This window comes from Kryptolebias marmoratus, linkage group LG4 (assembly GCF_001649575.2).
Source record: "Kryptolebias marmoratus isolate JLee-2015 linkage group LG4, ASM164957v2, whole genome shotgun sequence".
Classification (NCBI taxonomy): domain Eukaryota; kingdom Metazoa; phylum Chordata; class Actinopteri; order Cyprinodontiformes; family Rivulidae; genus Kryptolebias; species Kryptolebias marmoratus.
Window position 1 is genome coordinate 24,431,308 of NC_051433.1, and position 8,361 is coordinate 24,439,668.

The window sequence follows — 8,361 nt, forward strand, 5'->3', positions numbered from 1 at the left end:
CAAAAAGCCTTATTTTCTTGCATACATCTTTTACCCAGAAATGGGTAAAAAAAAATCTCAGACATGGTGGTAGAATTTAAAAAATCTTTATTTTTTCTATTAACTCAAATCCCAGGGAATTTCCATAGTAATAGAGTGGATTCAATCTTCAAGACTGAAGTAACAAATTTATTCACTCTTACAGATTTGTTGATCAGACCTGCTTTTAATGCAGTGCCACCTGAGCAGTGTTTCCCCTACCATCATATTACAGGGGCATCCCCCGATAGTAGAGTTAATTTTATATAGCACCAGGAGTCATAAAGTTACCATTCCTATAGAATAGGTCTACATCTTGTCCTTTTATTAAACAAACTGATTAACGTTATGTTATTTATCTTATTTACAACAGCATGTCATTTCGGTTTCTTCATGCCTGAGCATTTACAGCTCTCTGCTCTCTGTATCGCACATGGCGCAGAGCTTCCCCGACACACGACAGGTGAGCACACTCCCATCAGCAAACAGAGGGCGCATGCTGGAAAATATGTCACATCAACCCCCTAAAAAGCAGATAAAATATCTGCGTTAAACGCTCCCTGAAAAAAAGAAAGAAAGAAAAAAAAAAAGAGCCCAAGAGCTGCACGCTCTGCCCCTCATGAGCAGCAAAGTTCAGTCACCTTTGAGTGACCCAGCTTGGCTGTCAATTTAATAAAAAGCTAAAAAGAAAAACAACGCAACAGTAACAAAAAACTTTATTTGTCCCAAAGGGGCAATTAAAGCACACAAAGAAGTTATACATATGGACACAGTGATGTGTGAAATGAATGAAGTGCGTGTGTGTGTGTGGAGGGAGGAGGAGGAGGGGGGGGGGGGTATTCATAAGAAAATATTGAAATAAAGGGAGAAGACCCTCCCCATACTCTCTCTGGCTGTTCACGACTGATCCTGGTAAGGGAGTAAATACATACAGACATTACATTACAGGGTTTCCCCCGGCCTATTATAAGCCTGGCGGGTCGTCAGGCTAAGCTCCGCTTGTTTATTATAAATATGTCATTTTTTATACACGTATTTTTCCACCTGTACCGCCAAAACCGCTACCTTTATCTACCTCACTGCGCGAGGGTGAGCGCGCCAACGGTGACAAAATCGCGCTGTCCCCGGCCCTGTGCGAAGGTCCCGTGTATGGCGTGATTTTTGTGCCACCAGGTTGAGCGCACAAGCAGTTTGTCAGAGTTGAGCGATCTGTGCCCTCAAATCAGTGTCAACCTGGTGGCACAAAAATCACGCCATACTTAAGCGCCAAGTATAAACGCCTCCACTGCGCGCTCAGGTCCTCGCGCTGTTCGCAGAGCCCCGCCTTCTGTAATGAGCCCTGAGGCCGAGCTGCATTCAGCTACCGCTGGAGGCTGTACAAGACCGAATATGGTGAGCATGTTTTGTGCTTAGTGAAAATATTTATATAAGGCGTGCTAATTTATCCATGTTTACCAGTAAAATGATGCTATTAAATTCAGCATTAAATATGTTTTATTGTTACATGTAGTGATCCAACATGCAGCCTGTGGCACAAAAAGCACAGTACAGCATCTCTCTGTTTTTCAGAGTTCTCTGTTGTTATTCATTGGTCTTGACGTGAGACGTGTGTTGGTGCCTTGTTTGCACTTTTTCATTTATGTTAATTTATTTGTAAATGTGACTTAAATTAGGATTTAATTAGATGCAAACAATTTGTATTTTTTTATTGTATTTTTGTTTTAAAAAGTATTTCGAAAGTGCCTTTTTGTAAAACTGTAGTTGTGTAAATATTTGGCACAAAATATCTTACAATATCACATAATAAATAGCCATATTTTCCACTTTCCTGTCAACTTTAAACTTTTTTTTTTTTTTTTTTACTAAATCACAATTGGCTGTAAAATGTAAAATTACAAGATAAAAAAAAAAAAAAAAAAAGAGTTGAACTGCATGGAAAATACTCCATTATTAAACCCCAAGCTGCTTCTGAATGGAACTTACAGCACTGGTGAACAAAGAAATCACGGTAGAAGAAATTCACCACAACTAGAATCCCAAAGCCCTAAAGTGACAAATTGCTTTTTCAAAGAGTGAGTAGAGGACATGAGGACATTACTGTGACCCTCACCGATGAGGATGATGAGTGTGTGCTGTCTATAAGGAGCCTGTTTAGGTCCCAGGCTCTATAAAACCCATGTGAGAGGCTTCCTGTAGCAAGGATGGGGCAGAGGAGCCTCCTACAGAACAGCCACTTCAAACACTGCCCTGTATTCTCTTTCCCCCGTGGGAAGTCATTATTAAGTTAGCGTTGGAGAGGCACGCTTGTTTTCTCTCCCCTCCCTTGCTCTGTGGTGGGAGAAGCTCTGCTTGTGGTGAACACAAAGGCTGGGTCCAGGAGGGGGAGGGATAATGTTGTACACAATCCGGTCATTACTACACCGCTGCTGTGGCTCGCCTTCATTAAACTGTGGAGGGGCGGCTTTTTTTTTTCTTCCAAGGTTGGAAAACTTCTGGCGAGACAAAGACGCCTCCATCTGCCAAAGTCTTTCTGTGAGAATGAGAAGAGAGAGTGTATTTGTGTACGTGTGATACTTGCGTCTCTGAAGCCGAGCTAAATTACAGTCTTACATTTCTTTCATCCAGCTTGTTTTCACTGAGAGAGCAGCTCATTCACGGAGTCTGAGTCTGCGCTCTTGAAAACATGTCAGATAAAGCTCGTCCTCAGATGTATAAATCAGTGTAATATAAGTACCAGAGTCCCTTAGAGAGACTCGTAAATGCTTCATTCACTAGCTGAAGGGGGTAGAGACTGCCAGCTGGGAGACGCGGTCCTTGAGTGAGACTGAATACGGAGCGGTCTGAAACACTGAAAAACATTCCGGCAAAACGAGTCATAATGGAGAGATTTTTTTTCATTTTGAGTTAATATTTTCAAATTTTCCATCTCTAAAGCTTAAAGACTGATGTAAAGTTTGTTAAGGTTTGGTAATTTATAACCTGCTAGCAACAAGCAAATTTTGGAACAAGATTTTTCTAGTTTGAAACGTGATTTTTATTGGTCTGGAATGATGTCGTTGGGGAACTCGAGCCTCATATTTCAAAAAGGGGACTCCCCAAGCAACACGACGACGTCACGTATTCTTCAAAGAAATTTCCCAGCGTTTTGGCAGCCAGCAGAGAAAAAATGGTCTATTTCAACTGACACTAATAGGATTAGAATTATAAGGATTATTTCTGAAGACATAATTGTTAGAAAACTTTGATGTAAAGGTAGATCAGGAAGAATATATGCTATTTTAGTTAGTAGGCTTGTTAGGCTGCATCTTTATGGGCACGTTTTTTTGCTAATCTCAATTACGACAAAAATCAATATTTTCACTTTTCTTGCACTGCCGCCTGTGCGTATTAAGACTCATTCTCCCTCCACGGATCACAAATCTATTTGCCTAATGAGACAGCGTTCAACTTCAGAGCTAAAGCTGCCTCAGAAAGGAGTCACTGAACGACTGAAACATTAATATGGGATTCAAACAACTGTGTGAAAATACCCGTTGTCAGCATATTCTGTTATGTAGGGGAAGCATTTTGTTTTTAACTGAGCAGATCACCATGTTTTATAATGCTGATTGTCACATCTATCAACTTGAAGAAACAACAAAATCTAAAGTTTATGACACACTATACTAGCAAAAGTATTCACTCACCCATCCAAACATTGAATTCAGGTGTTTAAATCCCTTCCATGACCACGTGTATAAAATCAAGCACCTAGGCATGCAGACTGCTTCTACAAACACTTGTGAAAGAATGGGTCACTCTCAGGAGCTCTGTGAATTCCATCAATGTACCATGCCACCTGCAATTAATCCAGTTGTGAAATTTCCTCTCTACTTAATATTTCACAGTCAACTGTTAGTGGTTTTATAACAAAGTGGAAGAGACTGAGAATAACAGTAAATTGGCCACATTAAATCACAGAGCGGGCTCGGCAGATGCTGAGGTGCATAGAGCACAGAGGTCTCCAACGTTCTGCAAAGTCAAGAGCTACAGACCTTCAAGCTTCATGTAGATTTCAGATTAGCTCAAGAACAGTGTGTTGAGAGCTTCATGGAATGGGTTTCCATGGTCAAGCAGGTCAAGCCTTCCATCACCAAGTACAATGCAAAGCGTTGGGTGCAGTGGTGTAAATCACACCACCACTGGACTCCAGAGCAGTGGAGACATGTTCTCTGGAGGGATGAATCACGCTTCTCTGTCTGGTAATCTGATGGATGAGTCTGGGTTTGGCTGCTGCCAGGAGAACAGTACTTATCCAACTGCTTTGTGCCAAGTGCAAGGTTTGGTGGAGGGGGGGATTATGGTGTGGGGCCGCTTAGTTCCAGTAAAAGGAACTCTTAGGTCATAATCAGACCTGACATATTTGGTCCGCTTTAATCGAAGCAGAGTTCGTTTCCAGCGTTGGTCCGGACTTTTTGTGCAGGTGTGAATACAGTCATGCGAACTCCGGTGCGGATTAAACAACCAGATCGAGACCCGCTTTTTGAGGTGGTCTCGGTCCGCTTACAAAAAAGCACAATGTGAATGCAAACCGCACTAAACGACTTTTGGTCCGGACCAAAGGACTTTCCTGGCGTGAATACACCCTTAATGATTCAGCATACCAAGACATTTCGGACAAATTTCATGCTACCAACTTTGTAGGAACAGTTTGGGGATGGCCCGTTCCTGTTCCAACATGACTGCCCACCAGTGCACAAAGCAAGGTCCATAAAGACATGGATGAGGGAGTTTGGTGTGGAAGAACCTGACTGGCCTGCACAGAGTCCTGACCTCAACCCAAAACAACACCTTTGGGATGAATTAGAGCAGAGACTGAGAGCAAGGCCTTCTCGTCCAGCATCAGTGTCTGACCTCACAAATGTGCTTCTGGAAGAATGGTGAAATATTCCCATAAATACTCCTAAACCTCGTGGAACGCCTTCCCAGAAGAGTTGAAGCTGTTATAGCTGCAAAGGGTGGGCCAACGTCATATTAAACCCTATGGATTAAGAATGTCACTCAAATTCATGTGTCTGAAGGGAGGTGAGCAAATACTTTTGGCAATAAAGTATGTATGAATGCAAACTAATTTTATAACCCACCCTACATGAGGATAATAAATCCTTAGCATTAGCCTGCTGATTTACAATAGTACGCCATTTAAACCTGAGCCAATGTGACTGACAGTAATCAGAATAAGAATGTTAAGGTTTTACAAATTAGGAGAACAAAATGATCTGATCTTCACCAGAGTCAAAAATTATTTAAATCTAACTTCAGGTGTACAAAAACACACACACAGCTCCATCATACCATTATTTATTGAACAATAAATAAGAAAAGCAGAGAAGTGGTGTGTGGAAAAACTAAGTTCACTCTGGCTGCTTCCATAAGATTGATAAGGAAAAGAAGAAGCCAGGTGCTGCTGATCAAATGTATTCATTAACTGATCATCAGTGTCACCCCCTCTATAAAAGCTGGCGTTTTAGCAGTTTGCTTGTGTGATGCATAAAGATGAGTGTTGATACGATGCCAAGATTAAAAAAAGACATCAGCAAAGACCTTAAAGAACAGACCAATTTTTGCTGTCCATCAATCTGGGAAAGATTGTAAGACTTTTCCAAACAACTTGTGTTTTTATAGTGAGAAAGATTATTTGAAAGTGAAAAACATTTAAGATGGTTTTAAATCTTTCCAGGAGTGGACTCACAGCAAACTCACCGCAAGGTCAGACTGTGCAATGCTCAGAGAAATGTCAAAAATCCCAAGAGCTCCATCTCAGACTCCACAGCCCTCAATTAGCAGGTTAACTGTTGAAGTTTGTGAATGTACTAATAGAAAGCCTCCTCTTTCTGAAATAAATTTGGCATTGTGGATTTGGTTTCATGCAGTTGCATCTGAATCAACTACAAGACTTCTGGAATAGTGTTTTTCGGACAGATTAGACCAAACTAAAGATGTTTGCCTGTTTTTCACCGAACATGGTGCTGTGCATTATGGCCACAGCATATCAGCGCAAACACCCCATGCTAACTGTCAGAACGGTGATCATTTGGGCTTGTGTTGCAGCCACAAGATCCAGGTACCTTGCAGTCACTGAGTCGACCCTGAACTCCTCTGTAGACCAAAGGTTCTAAAGTCAAATGTGAGGCCATCGGTCCGACAGCTAAGGGTTGGACCAAACTGGGTCAGGATGCTTCAGGACAATGATTCCAAAAACAGCAGTTAATCTGCAACAGAAGGGCTCAGAAAGAAAAGAATCGTGGTGCTGCAATGAACCAATCAAAGACCAGACCTCATCCTGACTGAAATGCTGTAGTGGGACCTTAGGAGAGCTGTGCAAAAACAAAAGCCTGCAAATCTTAACGAACTGAGGCAAGGTTGTATAAAAGAGTGGGCCAAATTCCTCCACAACAGGACTGACTGTGAGAAACTGATAAAGTCCAACAGAACCACTACAACTACTGAAGAGTTATTGCTGCTAAAGTTGCTTCTTTAAGTTATAGAACCATGGAGTGTAGGTTTTACACACTGAGATTTTCTTCAAGAATTTCAGGTCAAAGAAACAATCCTCTGTTGAGATTTGTCCATCCATCTTCTGCTTTTATCTGAGACCAGGTCAGGGGGGGCAACAGCTTAAACTCAGATCCCTAAATCTCCCTTTCCCCTGCTACCTCCTCAAGCTCACCCAGGGGAGGATGCCAAGGCATTCCCAGGCCAAGTGTGAGATATAATCTCTCCAATGAGTGGTGGGTCTGCCCCCAAGGGTCTATGTTTGTCTCTTTGCTATCGGTTTATCCAATCTCTTCTGTCACCTGCTTATTTATTTCAATCCTGAAGCATAGAAACAGTTTTTTTTTCCTCTTCCGAGTGCTACATATTCTATTGGTAATGTAACATTTATTTATCTTCAGTTTACGTTTACAGTGTTTGGTGCACTTGCTTGATATGGCTCTATCTCAACAAAACAAACAAATCCCACTTTAATTAATTGCATTAAACTGGAGTGCACTTCAAATGTGGCAGGAAAAAAATTATGCAAGCACAGTTGTCTGTGTTTGAACTGAGCCTGTGTATTCAAGACAGAATCTGGAGTGGCCTCATGCTGAGAGGAAAGATGTACTACTTACTCCAGTTAGCTTTGTGACATTTGTGTCTTTGTTCTCCCCAGCAGGACCTCTCAGAATCCCCCATTAGAGCTCAGGCTAACATCAGACAGAGCAGCACCATTATCTGTTTCAAAGCTTCCAGGAAGAGGTTTTGACAGCTGAGCGAAGCTGGATTTAAGCTCCGCTAGAAGTGAAGAAATCTACTCTTGCTGACGTAATTGCGTGACAAAAACGACCTCATTTTGTTCTCCTAGGAGCTCCGAGAGCCCATTCTCGACACAAAGCCTGGAAAGAACTTTTTTTCTCTCAGGGGTATGTGTTAACTATTGTGAGATTGGTCAGAACTTTGTTGTGGGCATCTTCATGCGGAAAAGCGGGCAAACAGCAATGGTGTCATTTCACTGCAACACTGAGAGAAAAAAACCCAGACATTTTCACAATTATTCCAGAAAAACTTATATAGATGTCAAATAGTGAAGAACTCGTGGAAGGAGACAGCACAATTTTTGTGCAGAAAGGAGACAACGCAGTGACACAGGCGGCTCTCCATGGCTGAGTGGCCGGGAGGGAGTCCACCTTGGCTGGGCAGCGTTCCCTACATTCACTCGTTATTGTGCACCATCTGTCGGAAACGGTGGCGGTCTCTTCGTGACAAATTTGCAAATGACAAACGACATGTACTGTCTCAGTCTGTGTAATCAAAATGTATGGTCACAGTAAGGGAAGCAAAAGTCAGTAAAAAGTGGAAAAGCCGATGGGAAGAACCCCATTACGACGCTGTGGGGAGGTGCTTCCCAGGAATTCTGGCTGCAGTTTCTCATCGAGCATAAAATGTTCATGCAGAAAAAAACGTTTTGCAGCTACTTCTCACGGCATATAGTTAACACAACCTGGCACTAGTGCTGGGCGATATAACGATACATATCGTGGGGACGATAGAAAAGTGTCTATTGTGATATATTTTCTTCTATCGTGTCTATCGTTTCTATCATAATTGTATCAATGATTCATGTAAATATTTCGTAACGTAGGCTACGACGAATGTATTAGTGTTGTCACTTTGCATACATTCAGTTTATATAAGTGATAAATAATAAGAAAAAATAACTATTTTGAGAAGAACCTCCGTTTTGCGACATGACGCTGCTTTACGTGTGGGTTTGCGACATGCTTTACGGCAGCGGCTTTCTGTGCAGCCCGGTGTTTTCACCAT

At 41.9% G+C, this 8,361-nt stretch overlaps 1 protein-coding gene across 1 annotated transcript in view; it reads right to left on the minus strand.

Annotated features, from left to right (window-relative positions):
- shq1 (SHQ1, H/ACA ribonucleoprotein assembly factor) overlaps positions 1 to 8,361 on the minus strand; it is a 44,127-nt gene that overhangs the window by 3,016 nt on the left and 32,750 nt on the right. The window lies entirely within an intron of this gene.